The sequence below is a fragment of the Salvelinus fontinalis genome, chromosome 1, assembly GCF_029448725.1.
Source record: "Salvelinus fontinalis isolate EN_2023a chromosome 1, ASM2944872v1, whole genome shotgun sequence".
Lineage (NCBI taxonomy): Eukaryota > Metazoa > Chordata > Actinopteri > Salmoniformes > Salmonidae > Salvelinus > Salvelinus fontinalis.
In genome coordinates, this window is record NC_074665.1 from 19,038,310 (window position 1) to 19,055,699 (window position 17,390).

Genomic DNA, 17,390 nt, shown 5'->3' on the forward strand with positions numbered 1-17,390 from the left:
AATTCTACGCATTTTGCAATGGCTAGTGTGTTCCTTTGCTCAAACATAACAAAATCAATATTGCTAAATTCATTGTTTTTGGAATTTTCTATTCTCCCTGATCGTCTAGCTTTTATTTTGGGGATTGTTAGTTCTCAAAGATTATATTATTTTAAAAAGTTCAAGGTCCAAAAAAGTTATAGGTCCATTATCTTTCCTACATACTTTATATCTGGTTTTAATCATTTAAGTTTACACTGAAAACATTATTTCTTTACTGTTTGGACTAGGTGACCCAAGAAACACAGATGGATCTGGTGTTCCGTAATAAACCAGAGAGAGTCACTAAATCATTCAATATGGTTACTGGGCTGTCTGATCATAATCTGACACTTGTAGCCAGAAGGCTTTCCATGAACAGGTTTAACCTCTCTACTGTTAGAAAGCCTGATCAGCTCAGAATACCTACGAGTGAATTTAATTATTTTGAAAACGCAATTAGGGGAATTAACTGGAATGATCTCTTGTCCTATACAGATGTGGAAGCTCATAGTCAGGTTTTTCTAGCCACTATCCAGACTACAATAAATGGCGTCCTAAATCAAATCCAAACCTGGCCAAAAGAATAATCTTCCTTGGCTAAATGTAGAAATCTGGAAACTGATGAAATAATGAGATCATGCTCTAAAAACAGCCCTGAAGTTGAAATTAGAGCATGACAGACGTAGGTTTACTATGTTGAGAAATAAATCAGACAGGCCAAGGCAAACTTTATCAACATAATTGGTGAAGCAAATGAAAAATTCTAAATTGATCTGGAAGAATCTAAAAAAGTTAACAGGGAAAGACCATATGACAGTCTAACACAGGATGCAGTCGAAATAGCAACAGCCTTCAATTCCTACTTTGTTGACTCGGTCAAGGTACTGACACAGAACCCCTCCACTGGTGTCTTGGGCACAGCGCTATTGAATGACACTCAACCTAAGGGAGGTTTCTGAGTCAGAGGTGAACAAAGTGATTATCTCACTACAGAACTCGAAAGCTGAAGCTGTTTGGGCTGGACTTTGCCTTTCTTAAAAACTACAGATTCACTCATTAGCCCCATTACTAAGGTCGCCATCTATTGGTCAGGGGGTGTTTCCAAGAGTCTGGAAGTCGGCCACAATAATGGCCGTCTTTAAATCAGGTGACCCTGCTGACGTGAGTAACTACAGGCCCATTAGTATACTACCTGTGGTGTCGAAGGTTGTTGAAAAGTGTGTAGCAGAGCAACTGATTGCCCACCTCAACAACAGCCCCTTCACATTACACTCCATGCAGTTTGGCTTCAGAGCAAACCACTCCACAGAAACAGCCAACTGCTTTCTTCTGGAAAATGTGCAGTCCAAGATGGACAAAGGGGGTGCGGTTAGGGCTGTATTTCTAGACCTAAGGAAAGCTTTTGATACTGTTAACCATAAGGTTCCCATCACAAAAATTCAACTCTTCCCCCGATGCCTTGAGATTATTGAAATCATACCCTGAAGGCAGAAACCAGTGTGTCAGAGTGACAGCTATGACTCTCAGCGATGATGTGGGCGTGTCCCAAGGGTCAATACTGGGGTCCCTCCTGTTCAGCCTGTACATTAATGATCTGCCTTCTGTCTGTACTGGGTCTGAAGTTCAAATATATGCAGATGATACAGTGATATATGTGCATGGAAAGAGCAAACAACAAGCTGCACAAGAACTCACTACTGTAATGGTCCAGGTTACAAAGTGGCTCAGTGATTCATGTTTGCATCTCAATGTGAAAAACAAGTCTGCATGTTCTTCCCAAAGAGGGCAACTGATGCTACTGAGCCAGATGTCTATGTGTCAGGGGAGAAGCTCCAGGTGGTATCCCATTTTAAGTACCATGGCATCATACTTGATTCCAATCTTTCTTTTAAAAAGCAGGTGAAAAACGTAACTAAAATCACCAAGTTCAATCTAGTTAATTTCCGATTCACATTGAAAGTGTTTGACTACAGAGGTAGCAAAACTGTACTTCAATTCTATGATACTCCCCCACTTAACATACTGCTTGACTAGTTGGGCCCAAGCTTGCTGTACAACAGTAAAACCTATTCAGTCTGTCTACAAACAGGCTCTCAAAGTGCTTGATAGGAAGCCCAATAGCCATCATCACTGTTACATCCTCCGAAAGCATGAGCTTCTGAGTTGGGAAAATTTTGTGCAATACAATATTCAAGATCCTAAATGGCCTGACTCCGCCTCCACTTAGTACTTGTGTTAAACAGAAAATCCAAACCATTGGTAGCAGATCCACAAGGTCTGCCATGAGAGATGACTGTATAGTTCCCTTAAGGAAAAGCACCTTTAGTCAATCTGCTTTCTCTGTGAGAGCTTCCCATGTCTGGAACACACTGCCATCAGACACACAACTGCTCCACATATCACACCTTCACAAAAAACATGAAGACATGGCTAAAGGCCAATCAGACTTGTGAACATAATCCCTAGCTGTGTATTGCCACTTTCCATGTTGTATGTAGTTTGTGAGGTGTTGAAGCAATGTTGCTTTTATGCATTTGGTTTTGTTTCTTTTGTTGCTATTGCTCTGTCTGCATGCTAGGTATTGCTTGTGGTATGTTTCTCTGTCTGCATGCTACGTGTTGCTTGTCCTATGTTTCTCTGTCTGCATGCTAAGTATTACTTATGGTATGTTTCTCTGTCTGCGTGCTACGTGTTGCTTGTCCTATGTTTCTCTGTCTGAATGCTAATTGTTTCTTGTGGTATGTTTTTCTGTCTGCATGCTATGTGTTGCTTGTGGTATGTTTCTCTGTCTGCATGCTACATGTTGCTTGTCCTATGTTTCTCTGTCTGCATGCTACGTGTTGCTTGTGGTATGTTTCTCTGTCTGCATGCTACATGTTGCTTGTCCTATGTTTCTCTGTCTGCATGCTAAGTGTTTCTTGTGGTATGTTTCTCTGTCTGCATGCTACGTGTTGCTTGTCCTATGTTTCTCTGTCTGCATGCTAAGTATTACTTATGGTATGTTTCTCTGTCTGCGTGCTACGTGTTGCTTGTCCTATGTTTATCTGTCTGAATGCTAATTGTTTCTTGTGGTATGTTTTTCTGTCTGCGTGCTACGTGTTGCTTGTGGTATGTTTCTCTGTCTGCATGCTACATGTTGCTTGTCCTATGTTTCTCTGTCTGCATGCTACGTGTTGCTTGTGGTATGTTTCTCTGTCTGCATGCTACATGTTGCTTGTCCTATGTTTCTCTCTCTGCATGCTAAGTGTTTCTTGTGGTATGTTTCTCTGTCTGCATGCTACGTGTTGCTTGTCCTATGTTTTTCTGTCTGCATGCTACGTGTTGCTTGTGGTATGTTTCTCTGTCTGCATGCTAAGTGTTGCTTGTCCTATGTTTCTCTGTCTGCATGCTAAGTGTTGCTTGTGGTATGTTTCTCTGTCTGCATGCTAAGTGTTGCTTGTCCTATGTTTGTCACGCCCTGACCTTAGTTATCTATGTTTTCTGTATTATTTTGGTCAGGTCAGGGTGTGACGAGGGTGGGTATGTGTGTTTTTGTATGTCTAGGGTTGTTGTATTGTCTATGGTTTTTGTATGTCTAGGGTTTTTGTATGTCTAGGGGTTTTGTATGTCTAGAGGTATTTGTATGTCTAGGCATATTGTAGGTCTACGGTGGCCTGAATTGGTCCCCAATCAGAGGCAGCTGTTTATCGTTGTCTCTGATTGGGGATCCTATTTAAGTTGCCATTTTCCCTTTTGGTTTCGTGGGTTCTTGTCTATGTGTAATTGCCTGTCAGCACTCGTTTTATATAGTTTGACGGTCGGTTTGTTTTGTGGTCTTTCTTCATTAAAAGAAGAATGTATGCATGTCACGCTGCGCCTTGGTCTCCTCATTACAACGAACGTGACAATGTTGTCCTGCATGTGCTCGTTGTTTCTCTGTATTGTTATTGTAATCGTTTTTAATAACCTGCCCAGGGACTGCGGTTGAAAAATTAGCCGATTAATGTGCACTGTCCATGTAAAAATAAACTCAAAACCCTTATTTCAATGGCAGAAAAATCCCTGTCTCCTTTTAAAAAGAATGTAATTGTGAATTGGTTTCAGTGATGAGGCGAGGGGTGAAGTATGTGTATTGGCCAAATGATTAGCACTCATGTCTCTCTCAAACACAAAAGACTGTTGGACACAAAAGGTTACTAGATTGCTTTGATCAGCGTGGGTCCTCTCCAAAGACCCTTGAGAACTGAGCTCATCACACCGCTATCCTCCCCCGCTGCCTGGTGCCCGCTCTAACTCTGTCAAATAAAGGGGTTTCGTCTGGACAATGTCATGCATTACATTCAATTCACTGTGGTAGAGAGTGCAAAGTAGGATTGCAATACAGATAAGTGCTACACTTGGGAAAAGCAAGGCAGTTGAGAGAGTTCTATGAACGAATGTTAGTTACCCTTTCTCTCCCAAGAGATGTTTCCCCCTTTTTCTTTGCTTTGTTTCCTCAGCCTGTTGGTTGGGTTTCGATCTCAACCCAGAGAGAAAAACAGAAAGAGTGAATTGACTTGTAGAGGCCCCGTACAAGACCTATTGTATATCCTGGTCTGAGATACAAGTTGACATAAAGAACAAGAGGAAGTTACTAGAAAGAGTCCAATGCCCAATGTGTTCTCATTTGTAGCACATAAATGTGTCTGCTTTACTCATCAAGTACGACGTATGCGTGAACGCCACAGATAAGTGGGCATTCACCTCCACTGCACGAGGTGGCACAGAAAGGGACGGACCCAGCTGTGTGCCCTGCTATTGGCTCATGGGGCCGACCCCGCCCTCCACAAGCAGGAAGGCCAGTCACCACTGGACCTCGTCAAGGTAGCCACCCTCACACGCTTGCTATTCTGAACTTGCAACCCCTCCTGAACACGGGAGCGTTTCATCAGGGGTGTTATACTCATTTTGTCCTGGTTGCTGCAATCGGTCTTCAACGAGGTCCAGAGGGCCGGACTGATTAAAAATATATATATTTCTTTGCCGTTGAAATTTGCTAAAAATAGTCCTCTATCCATAGTTTGGGGAATTTTCTATGCTCCCTAACTGTCTAGCTTTCATTTCGGTGATTATTAGCGAGCTGGAAACAGTGAAGAAACTATATGAATGTAGATCTATTATCATTTCTACAGTTTCAATTTGGTTTTAGTCATTTTAAAGGTTATTGAGTTTGTTTCTTCCCCCGCTTCGCGGACCAGATCAGTCCTGCGAGCTGTATGTTTGACACTCCTGGGTTACGTTGCCTGTCACCCTGACAGATAGCCACCACACTCACCTGCTTGTCATGTATATTGTTCTTGGATACATTAAATCCCTCAACTCCATATTGACCTATAATATATTGTGTTTGTGATTCATGGTAACAGCATGTTGAACATTGCCTATAGTGTCTTTGAAATTCTTCCCAGAGTTTTGCTGTTGAGGTGATTCAATATTATCGCAATGTCTGTTTCGACACACCTACATGGTCATGCTTTCACCAGCACCCACTGGAAACTCATTGAAAATAATGACATTGTTGATTAGAGCATTTCTTCATGAATTAGGCTATTTTCTCTTTAACCATATGGCCTATCTACTAGAAACTCATGGACAATATGGACGCATATATACAAAAATGAATACTATATACTGTATGAATTAAACAAAAGTCAATCAAGTATACTTTTCCAAAGTTACAATAGATGCCATATATGTTCTGTTAATTACCAAAATTACTAAAGAATCCGATAACTTTATTCAATTAAAGGTAAGCTTTGCAACCCTAATCATGCCCTCTTTCTGAAAAGACGAGAGGACCTGTCTCTGTGCCTGGAAAAGAAATTCCAGGAAAGCACTCTCAATTTCATCACACATTGCTAAATGACTTGAATGGACTGTATGCATGTTATGGGTTAGCTCATATAGAGGCATGTAACCTTATTCATACTCATGGGCCATTGACATGTTGGCATCAATCGCTAATGCAGTCTATTCGTGTTCCTCTGTACGGTTGTACTGTGATTGTCTTCATTATTTTGTGTCATTCTTAATTTCTCCTCTTGGCTTGGTCAAAAAGTGACAAAAACACAATTTTTTGCTCCATTTCTCTTTCTTTTTTCAACTTTCGTATTTGCCATTTTATTAGGATACCCATTAAATGTTGTGAAAGCAGCAGCTACTCTTCCTGGAGTCAACTTTCACCAGGAAGACGATGTTTGTGCCTTGTTGACATCGGCTAGGCCACCTTCAGCCCTGCCCGGTTGCTATAAACCCCACGTCATCATTATGACGGCCCCTGTTGGTCCCACCCAGCCTCTCAACCAGCTCGACGCCCCTGTCCACCCCGGCCTCCAGCAGCAGTCTGGACAACCAGGCCAACAACATGCACTGCCTTCCCTGAGCTATCTGCTCTCCTAGGATCATTTGTTTAGTAGTGAATGCAACCCTCATGGTTTTTGATTTTTACTTGATCTTCATGTATGAAAAGACAACGTGTTTCGTTGAGTGGTTTGAAGTTCACATAATGAATGAAATTCTGTTCTACTTCAATATATATGTATAAGTTCACATTCATGTGATGTAGGTTTGAACCCGTACCTCACGTTGAAAACGGCGAACATTTGAATCTTACTGAAAGATCTGACATCGGACGACAAGGTGTTTCGGTGGAGGAGGAGGAGGTACGACAAACAAGATGAATCACTACCAAAACCTTGTATCTTATTGAACTTATCTTGTTGTAAATTAGTTAAAGTTGACACGACGTTGAGTCTTGTTCTGTTTTTGTGAACAGTTGTATGATCAGAGAACACAGAGATGGAGGCCATGCCGGAGGGGTTTTCAACAGATACAACATTCTTACGGTACAGTTGGCTGGTTTCATCCACATTAGGAAGGCCAGCTCTGCCTTTATCCTGTCAACTTTAAACCAATTCCGACCAGTTAATGGAAGTTGATATTCAACCGTACTTTCAATTCGGTTCAAGTTATTACAACTTTATTGACCACCATTGGAATGCATTCTCTTTTAGAGAGTAGATTCTTGTTCATTCACTATTTCCCCCTCTTGAACTGCAGATCCAGAAAGGTCAACCATCGAAGGATGAATGGATGGTGTTTCACGGTAAGAGAATAACACAGGCAATAGCACAGCCCACGTTCCACTGAGCACCCATCAACCCATGACACTTCAAAAGCCCCCTCAGGTAATATTGTGTTCTTGTGTTCAAGGTTGATGTTTTCTTGTGTGCGTCCCCTTTTATTTTGTGTTTTGAACACTCAGAAATCCAATTTACAGTAGTACTCATTCCAGCATTCATTGGATGACTCATCCGCTCTTGGCCAAACAGGTTTGCCGTTTGTAAGAGCCATCATCCAGAAGGGTTTCGATGAGAGGCACACTTACATAGGAGGCATGTTTGGAGCAGGCAATCTACCTTACGGAGAACTCGTCGAAGAGTGAACCAGTACGTCTACGGAATAGGAGGAGGCACAGGCTGACCTCTGCACAAAGATTGGTCCTGCTACGTGTGACGAAGATAAACCAGCCGTCCAGTCCTTTTGATATTTCTCTACTACAGTGAACAATATCACAGCTTAGCTCGTAGTCACCACAGTTCAACTAAACCAAGCCGTGGCTTGTCAACATAATAAACCAATGAGACTTTCATCAAGAAAGAATTTCTCAAATGTATCAAGTGAAAAGAATGGCGGTTCATTCCTGGTGTCACATGATGTCTGATTGTCTGTGATGGGTTCTATGGCTTCTATATGTCCCCAGACACCTGCTTTTCAGTGCCATGAAGTTGGCCCACTCCCCTCCAGGACATCACTCTGTCACGGGGAGGCCCAGTGTCAACGGACTGGCACTGGCAGAGTATGTCATCTACAGAGGAGAGCAGGTACGGTAACTAGTGGCTTTGGCAACTGATTTAGTGTGCTACCTTAATTTTGACACTTTGAGTCAACTACTGAAGTCGCAAGTGTCACTGGATTATACATTTTTGTCATCAGACTTAAATTAGAGTTGTACTACTTCTCCTCTTAGACCTAATGTGTTAGTTGGATGGAAGAACCTGACATCCTCAGCACACAGGGGGACAAACACCTGCCTGGAGGTGACAGCATTCCCTCCCCCATATGCCCCCCTAGGCACAACTATGACAACATAACCAACAAAAACGGGTCACAACTCCAGCAGCTCTGTCGCACGCTGGGTATGTACATAGTCAATGGTAGGCTTCTAAGGGACTCCTACGGTAGGTACACCTATTGCTCATCTCTTGGCAGTAGTACTGTAGACTACTTTATCACTGACCTCAACCCAGAGTCTCTCAGAGTGTTCACAGTCAGCCCAATGACACCCCTATTAGATTACAGCAAAACCACAGACTACTTGAACAGAGCAATACTCAATCATGAGGCATCAAAGCCAAATTAACTGAGTAATATTAAGAAATGCTATAGATGGAAGGAATGTAGTGTGGAAACCTACCAAAAAACAATTAGATAACAACAAATTCAATCCGTTTTAGACGACTTCCTGGACAAAACGTTCCACTGTAACAGTGATGGTGTAAACTTGGCAGTAGAAAAACTAAAGAGTATTTTACCTCTCAGCTTCGCTATCAAATCAAAAAATTCAAACAGAAAACTGAAGAAAATTAACAACATTGACAAACGGTTTGATGAAGAACAAAAACCTAAGAAAGAAATTGAGAAACCTGTCCAAACAAAAACATAGAGACCCAGAAAACCTGAGTCTACACCTTCAGCCACTAGTTACCGTACCTGCTCTCCTCTGTAGATGACATACTCTGCCAGTGCCAGTCCGTTGACACGGGGCCTCCCCGTGACAGAGTGATGTCCTGGAGGGGAGTGGGCCAACTTCATGGCACTGAAAAGCAGGTGTGAATCACTAAAACAATACAAAAATACACTACGGAAAAAGAAGGAACAGCACGTCAGAAATCAGCTCAATGTAATTGAAGAATCCATAGACTCTAATTTTAACATAAACCTTAGCTCTGGCATCTTCCCCAGTATTTGGAACCAAGGACTGATCACCCCAATCCACAAAAGTGGAGACAAATTTGACCCCAATAACTACCGTGGGATATGCATCAACAGCAATCTTGGGGAAAATCCTCTGCATTATCATCAACAGAAGACTCGTACATTTCTAGTGAAAACAATGTACTGAGCAAGTGTCAAATTGGCTTTCTACCAAATTATCAAACAACAGACCACATGTTAACTCTGCACACCCCAATTGACAAACAAACCAAAACAAAGGCTTAAACCCCACCCTCTTCAACATATATAAAATCAAATCAAAGTTACAACCTTACAGTGAAGTGCTTATTTACAGGCTCTAAACAATAGTGCAAAAAACGTATTAGGTGAACAATAGGCAAATAAAGAAATAAAAAAAACATTAAAAAGACAGTGAAAAATAACAGTAGCGAGGCTATAAAAGTAGCGAGGCTACATACAGACACCGGTTAGTTGGGCTGATTGAGGTTACATGTACATGTAGATATGGTTAAAGTGACTATGCTGCATATATGATGAACAGAGTAGCAGCAGCGTAAAAGAGGGGTTGGGGGGCACACAATGTAAATAGTCCGGGTAGCCATTTGATTACCTGTTCAGGAATCTTATGGCTTGGGGTTAAAAACTGTTGAGATGCCTTTTTGTCCTAGACTTGGCACTCCGGTACTGCTTGCCATGCGGTAGTAGAGAGAACAGTCTATAACTGGGGTGGCTGGGGTCTTTGACAATTTTTTGGTCCTTCCTCTGACACCGCCTGGTGTAGAGGTCCTGGATGGCAGGCAGCTTAGCTCCAGTGATGCACTGGGCCGTACGCACTACCCTCTGTAGTGCCTTGCGGTCAGAGGCCGAGCAGTTGCCGTACCTGTCACAGATATATCAATGAATTGGCCAGGGCACTAGAATAGTCTGCAGCACCCGGCCTCACCCTACTACAATTTGTAAGTCGCTCTGGATAAGAGCGTCTGCTAAATGACTTAAATGTAAATGTAAATGTACTAGAATCTGAAGTCAAATGTCTACTCTTTGCTGATGATCTGGTGCTTCTGTCACCAACCAAGGATGGCCTACAGCAGCACCTAGACATTTTGCACAGATTCTGCCAGACCTGGTCCCTGACAGTAAATCTCAGTAAGACCAAAATAATGGTGTTCCAAAAACGATCAAGTCGCCAGGACCACAAATACAAATTCCATCTAGACACCGTTTCCCAAGAGCACACAAACTATACATACCTTGGCCTAAACATCAGCTCCACAGGTAACTTCCACAAAGCTGTTAACAATCTGAGAGACGAGGCAAGAAGGGCCTTCTATGCCATCAAAACGAACATAAAATACGACATACCAATTAGGTTCTGGCTAAAAGTACTTGAATGAATTATAGAACCCATTGTCCTTTACGGTTGTGAGGTCTGGGTTCCGCTCACCAATCAAGAATTCACAAAATGGGACAAACACCAAATTGAGACTCTGCATGCAGAATTCTGCAAAATCTCCTCTGTGTACAGCGTAAAACACCAAATAATGCATGCAGAGCAGAATTAGGCCGATTCCCGCTAATTATCAAAATCCAGAAAAAAGATGTTCAATTCTAGAACCACCTGATGAAGGAAAAGGAAACCGCACACTGCTCTTGATAGTATCACCGATATTTAATAAGCTTACGTATCGGCCACACGGCCTTCGTCAGAGCTTTTGGGATTTTTTGAAAGTTGCACCCTTATGTAGACCTGGCTCCACCCACATCCGTTCTACACATCGAAGGGGGTTGGAAGCAAAGGAAAATAAATAAGTGCTACCAAATATAACAATGTGCATTTCATAAATCTTACAAAAGTGTATAAATAAGGCGTATTGAACACTTCTGTATAATCTCAATGAGGACATAGCAAGTTCATTAGTCATTGGGTACATCATATGAAAAACGTCAGAATAATCTACAAGAGACACACATTTCATGTTCCAATTCACAGCATAACATACAAAGGCATTTCATCATTAAGTCCTTTTGGAAACAATGTCTGGAGGGTGAAAATCCAAAAACATTCTCTTTTACTCAGAGTATTATTAATATCACCTCCCCTGTCTGATATCTTAACTTTCTCTATGCCACAAAATCTAAAGGTGGAAATGTCATGCTTCATGTCATTGAAATGTACAGCGACTGGATAATCCCTGTCGTTTCTCCTGATTGAACTTTTATGTTCACTAATTCTCTGTTTAAGAGAGCGGGTGGTTTTACCGACATAACAGAGCCCACATGGACATTTAATAATGTAAATAACATGGGTGGTGGAACACGTAATAATGTCATTTATTTGGAACCTTTTTCCTGTGTGTGGGTGACAGAAATATTGACACTTCATCATGTTGTTGCACTGTGCGCATCCTCTGCATTTATAGCTACCATTTGGTAGAGGGCGTAAAAGTGCTTGGCTAATTTTCTTAAGTGGCTGGCAGTTGGCATGAACCAATTTATCGCGTAAATTGCGACCTCTCCTATACACAATACGTGGTGGATATTTAAATTCAGCCGGCAAAGCTGGGTCCGATGATAAAATATGCCAGTGTTTCTTGACCACCTCTCCCACTTTTCGCGAATTCAAAGTATATGTAGTTGTGAACATTACGGAGTGTTCTGTAGCTTTAGCGGGTCTTTTTTGTAGCAGTTCATCTCGTGTTTTTTCCAATGCCAAGTTATGAGCTTCATCCACACATTGTGACGAATAGCCTCTTTTTAGAAACCTCATGCGCATCTCCGCTGCTTTTTCTAGATAATCATCTGTGGAGTGGCATATACGGCGCAGTCTAAAAAATTGGCTTCTTGGAAGTCCTCTTTTTAATGGCTCAGGGTGGAAGCTGTCACCCTGTAATAGAGTATTTCTGTCCGTTTCTTTTCTATATAGACTTGTAAACAAGGTTCCATTTGATTTCTCAATCCACATATCGAGATAATGAACACGTTTAGTGTCACGTTCAATAGTGAATTTGAGATTAGGGTCAATGTCATTGAGTAGTGCCATAAACTCTGACAGTTCTTCTTCGGTTCCTACCCATATACAAAAAATGTCATCAATATATCGATACCACTTCAGGACTTTATTCAAAAATGGATTCTCGTTTTCATTATTAACAAAACGTTCTTCAAAAAGACCCATATAGAGGTTGGCATAGCTCGGAGCAAATGTAGAGCCCATCGATGTTCCATTCGTTTGGAGGTAGTATTCATCATCAAACCTGAAATAGTTGTACGTCAAAACATATTCAGCCAACTCTAGAATGAAGTTTGTTGGTGGATATTCATTAATATCTCTGTCTCCCAAATAGTGTGCTAGTGCTGCCAGCCCCCCCACATGGGGAATGCTGGTATAAAGACTCTCGACGTCTAATGTGACCAAAATACAGTCTTCTTTTAAACCCGTTATTGGTGAGATCTTGTTTATGAAGTCTATAGAGTCCTTTACATATGATGGCAATGATTGCACATGAGATTTAATAAAAGAGTCTACAAAGTTTGACAATGGCTCTAGCATTGAGCCTATTCCTGCAACCACTGGTCTGCCTGGATAGTTGCCTTGTTGTGTTTTAGATTTGTGTAATTTCGGTAAAATGTATAAGCATGGACGTATGGCACATTTGCAACAAAGATATTCATATTCAGGTTTTGAGATAAGGTTGTTTAATAGGGCTTGCTCCAAATTAGAGCAAATATCCCTTTGGAACACCTGTGTGGGATCAACACTCAGTTTTCTATAGAAACGTTCATTGCTGAGTTGTCTCTGAATTTCTTCTTTATATTTGTCATAGTCTAAAACAACCACAGCACCACCCTTGTCTGCAGGTTTTATAACCAAAGATGAATCTTTCATTAATTCTTTGAGTGCCAGTTCTTCTGTTCTCGTGAGATTCTTCTGAATATGTTTTGTTTGTCTTGTATATACTGACATGGCTTCTTGTTCGACTAACCTACAATAGGTATTAATCGAGGAGTTGTTAACCATTGGACAGAATTTGCTTTTGGGCTTAAAATGGGTGCCAGTTCCTTGATGTGTTACTAGGCCCGAATCAGTGTTGTGTGAAAACACATGCTTAAGTTTGATCTTGCGAAAGAATTTAAACAGATCTACTTTCGTATCGAATGGTTTATCTGTACATGTAGGTACAAAAGAGAGGCCCTTAGATAAGACTGAGACTTGAGCGTCAGTAAGGTCTTTTTTGGAGAGGTTAATTACCGCATCCCGCTGTAGCTCCGTGTCCACGGCCTGTGTTCCTGGTCTACTCTTCGACCGCTTACCTCTCCTGCATCGTTTCTTTTCTTTCGTGGAGCCCTCTGTTGCTTCCGGGCTAAAAACGGACTGTGTGCCATGGAAGCTGGAGTCACTGTCTGTAGGGAATTCGCTCTCGGTGGATGCCTCTGTGTCCAAGTTTCCATGACCTCCCGCTGCTGCGTATCTGCGTCCCCCGATCAGCGGTGCGTCCCTCCGTCGGCCTCTGCGTGCTCCTGTCCTTGGGCCTTCCCATGCGTACACCTGGTTTAGCTGGTAATCCTCTGTGTCTCGCTGGTATTTCCTGATTTTTGTTGCTTGTAGAGAGTCTCTGTATTTCCCAATGGACTGCTTGATCGTGTCGTATATGGTTGTAAAATTAGGGCCTAGAATCTCCTTCATTATAGCCTCATGTTCGCTAATCTTAACTTCAACTTCTTTCACTTCCTTTGACACATGTTCCACGATAAGTAGCATTAAATCTAATGAGCATTTGTTGAGTATTTCACCCCATTGCTGAACGAAAGTTTTGTCGTTATTACCTATAGTAGGCTCCTTCTGTATTCTCAGTCCTCTTGGAATGCGCTTGTTGCGCCAATACTCACTAAGAGTGGTGCCATGCAGGAATAAACGTGTTTCTTTCTCTCGAAGTCTCTGGAGTTGGATTTTGAGTTCGACAGTCGAGCGTGGAACTGGGTTGTCCATGTTGGAGGTAGGAAAAAGAATCTTGTTTGCGTCTTCTTGTGTGAATGAAAGGGTACTCGCACAATGCGTGGTAAGTGAGTTGATCTCTCGTAGTGGATCCATTGTATACTTGGTACGTCTTTAACTAGTGTGTATACTTACAAGATTTAAGAGTGCGGAGTGAAAAATAGTTATACAAATACAAAAAGGCACTCGCACATCTGAGCAATCTTATTTGCAGGTGCATGGCATCAATTGAACAAGATGAAGGAAAAGGAAACCGCACACTGCTCTTGATAGTATCACCGATATTAAATAAGCTTACGTATCGGCCACACGGCCTTCGTCAGAGCTTTTGGGATTTCTAATTCTAGAACCACCTAAAAGGAAGTGATTCCCAAACCTTCCATAACAAAGCCATCACCTACAGAGAGATGAACCTGGAGAAGAGTCCCCTAAGCAAGCTGGTCCTGGGGCTCTGTTCACAAACAGAGCCCCAGGACAGCAACACAATTAGACCCAACCAAATCATAAGAAAACAAAAAGATAATTACTTGACACATTATAAAGAATTAACAAAAAAATACAGCAAACTAGAATGCTATTTGGCCCTAAACAGAGAGTACACAGTGGCAGAATACCTGACCACTATGACTGACCCAAACTTCAGGAAAGCTTTGACAATATACAGACTCAGTGAGCATAGCCTTGCTATTGAAAAAGGCCGCCGTAGGCATACCTGGCTCTCAAGAGAAGACAGGCTATGTGCACACTGCCAATAAAATGAGGTGGAAACTGAGCTGCGCTTCCTAACCTCCTGCCAAATGTATGACCATATTAGAGACACATATTTCCCTCAGATTACACAGATTCACAAAGAATTAGAAAACAAATCCAATTTTGATAAACTCCCATATCTACTGGGTGAAATACCACAGTGTGCCATCACAGCAGCAACATTTGTGACACGTTGCCACAAGAAAAGGGCAACCAGTGAAGAACAAACACCATTGTAAATACAACCCATATTTACTGTATGTTTATTTATTTTCCCTTTTGTACTTTAACCATTTGCACATCATTACAACACTGTATATATACATAATATGACATTTGAAATGTCTTTATTCTTTTGGAACTTCTGTAAGTGGAATGTTTACTGTCCATTTTTTAATTGTTTATTTCTCTTTTGTTTATTATCTACTTCACTTGCTTTGGCAATGTTTACATACAGTATATTTCCCATGCCAATAAAGCCCCTTGAATTGAATTGAATTGGTAGCATGCCCTTAGGACTACCAAGCAGTTAAAATTGGGTTGATCTGACACCTCTGTCATTTGCTCCTCTCTAGGCCTGTCCAGAGTTTTTGATCACCTATCAGATGCCTCTGCGGCTGGATAACAGTGGTACGGAGGAGGGAAGCACAGCAGGTCAATTGTAAAGTAGAACCTATCAGCCTGTTTCTGTTATGTTTGGTGCAGCAACGGTTTTACTAAATGCATGCACAAACAATGGTACTGTATCCATTCTAACAAAGAATGTATCCGTGATAACAAAGAATGTATCCGTGCTAACAAAGACTGTATCCGTGCTAACAAAGACTGTATCCGTGCTAACAAAGACTGTATCCATGCTAACAAAGATTGTATCCGTTCTAACAAAGACTGTATCCATGCTAACAAAGACTGTATCCGTGCTAACAAAGACTGTATCCGTTCTAACAAAGACTGTATCCGTTCTAACAAAGACTGTATCCGTGGTAACAAAGACTGTATCCGTTCTAACAAAGAAAGTATCCGTGCTAACAAAGACTGTATCCGTTCTAACAAAGACTGTATCCGTTCTAACAAAGACTGTATCCGTGGTAACAAAGACTGTATCCGTTCTAACAAAGAAAGTATCCGTGCTAACAAAGACTGTATCCATTCTAACAAAGACTGTATCCGTGCTAACAAAGACTTTATCCGTGCTAACAAAGACTGTATCAGGGCCTCCCGGGTGGCGCAGTGGTCTAGGGCACTGCATCACAGTGCTAACTGCGCCACCAGAGTCTCTGGGTTCGCGCCCAGGCTCTGTCGCAGCCGGCCGCGACCGGGAGGTCCGTGGGGCGACGCACAATTGGCATAGCGTCGTCCGGGGTAGGGAGGGTTTGGCCGGTAGGGATATCCTTGTCTCATCGCGCTCCAGCGACTCCTGTGGCGGGCCGGGCGCAGTGCGCGCCAACCAAGGGGGGCCAGGTACACGGTGTTTCCTCCGACACATTGGTGCGGCTGGCTTCCGGGTTGGAGGCGCGCTGTGTTAAGAAGCAGTACGGCTGGTTGGGTTGTGCTTCGGAGGACGCATGGCTTTCGACCTTCGTCTCTCCCGAGCCCGTACGGGAGTTGTAGCGATGAGACAAGGTAGTAATTACTAGCGATTGGATACCACGAAAAATTGGGGAGAAAATGGGATAAAAAAAAAAAAATAAAAAAAAAAATAAGACTGTATCCGTTCTAACAAAGACTGTATCCGTTCTAACAAAGACTGTATCCATTCTTACAAAGACTGTATCCGTTCTAACAAAGTCTATATCCGTGCTAACAAAGACTGTATCCGTGCTAACAAAGACTGTATCCGTTCTAACAAAGACTGTATCCGTGCTAACAAAGACTGTATCCGTTCTAACAAAGACTGTATCCATGCTAACAAAGACTGTATCCGTTCTAACAAAGATTGTATCCGTTCTAACGAAGACTGTATCCGTTCTAACAAAACTGTATCCGTTCTAACAAAGAATGTATCCGTGCTAACAAAGACTGTATCCGTTCTAACAAAGACTGTATCCGTGCTAACAAAGACTGTGTCCGTTCTAACAAAGACTGTATCCATTCTTACAAAGAATGTATCCGTGCTAACAAAGACGGTATCCGTGCTAACAAAGACGGTATCCGTTCTAACAAAGACTGTATCCGTGCTAACAAAGACTGTATCCGTGCTAACAAAGACTGTATCCGTTCTAACAAAGACTGTATCCGTGCTAACAAAGACTGTATCCGTTCTAACAAAGACTGCATCCGTTCTAACAAAGACTGTATCCATTCTAACAAAGACTGTATCCGTGCTAACAAAGACTGTATCCGTGCTAACAAAGACTGTATCCATGCTAACAAAGACTGTATCCATTCTAACAAAGACTGTATCCGTGCTAACAAAGACTGTGTCCGTGCTAACAAAGACTATGTCCGTTCTAACAAAGACTGTATCCGTGCTAACAAAGACTGTATCCGTTCTAACAAAGACTGTATCCATGCTAACAAAGACTGTATCCATGCTAACAAAGACTATGTAGGTCAAATACAACTAGTTCAAGTCTATCACTGTAATTAA

At 41.9% G+C, this 17,390-nt stretch overlaps 1 pseudogene; it reads left to right on the forward strand.

The window, feature by feature from the left end:
• LOC129856366 (poly [ADP-ribose] polymerase tankyrase-2-like) overlaps window positions 1–17,390 on the forward strand; it is a 29,183-nt pseudogene extending 11,793 nt beyond the window's left edge.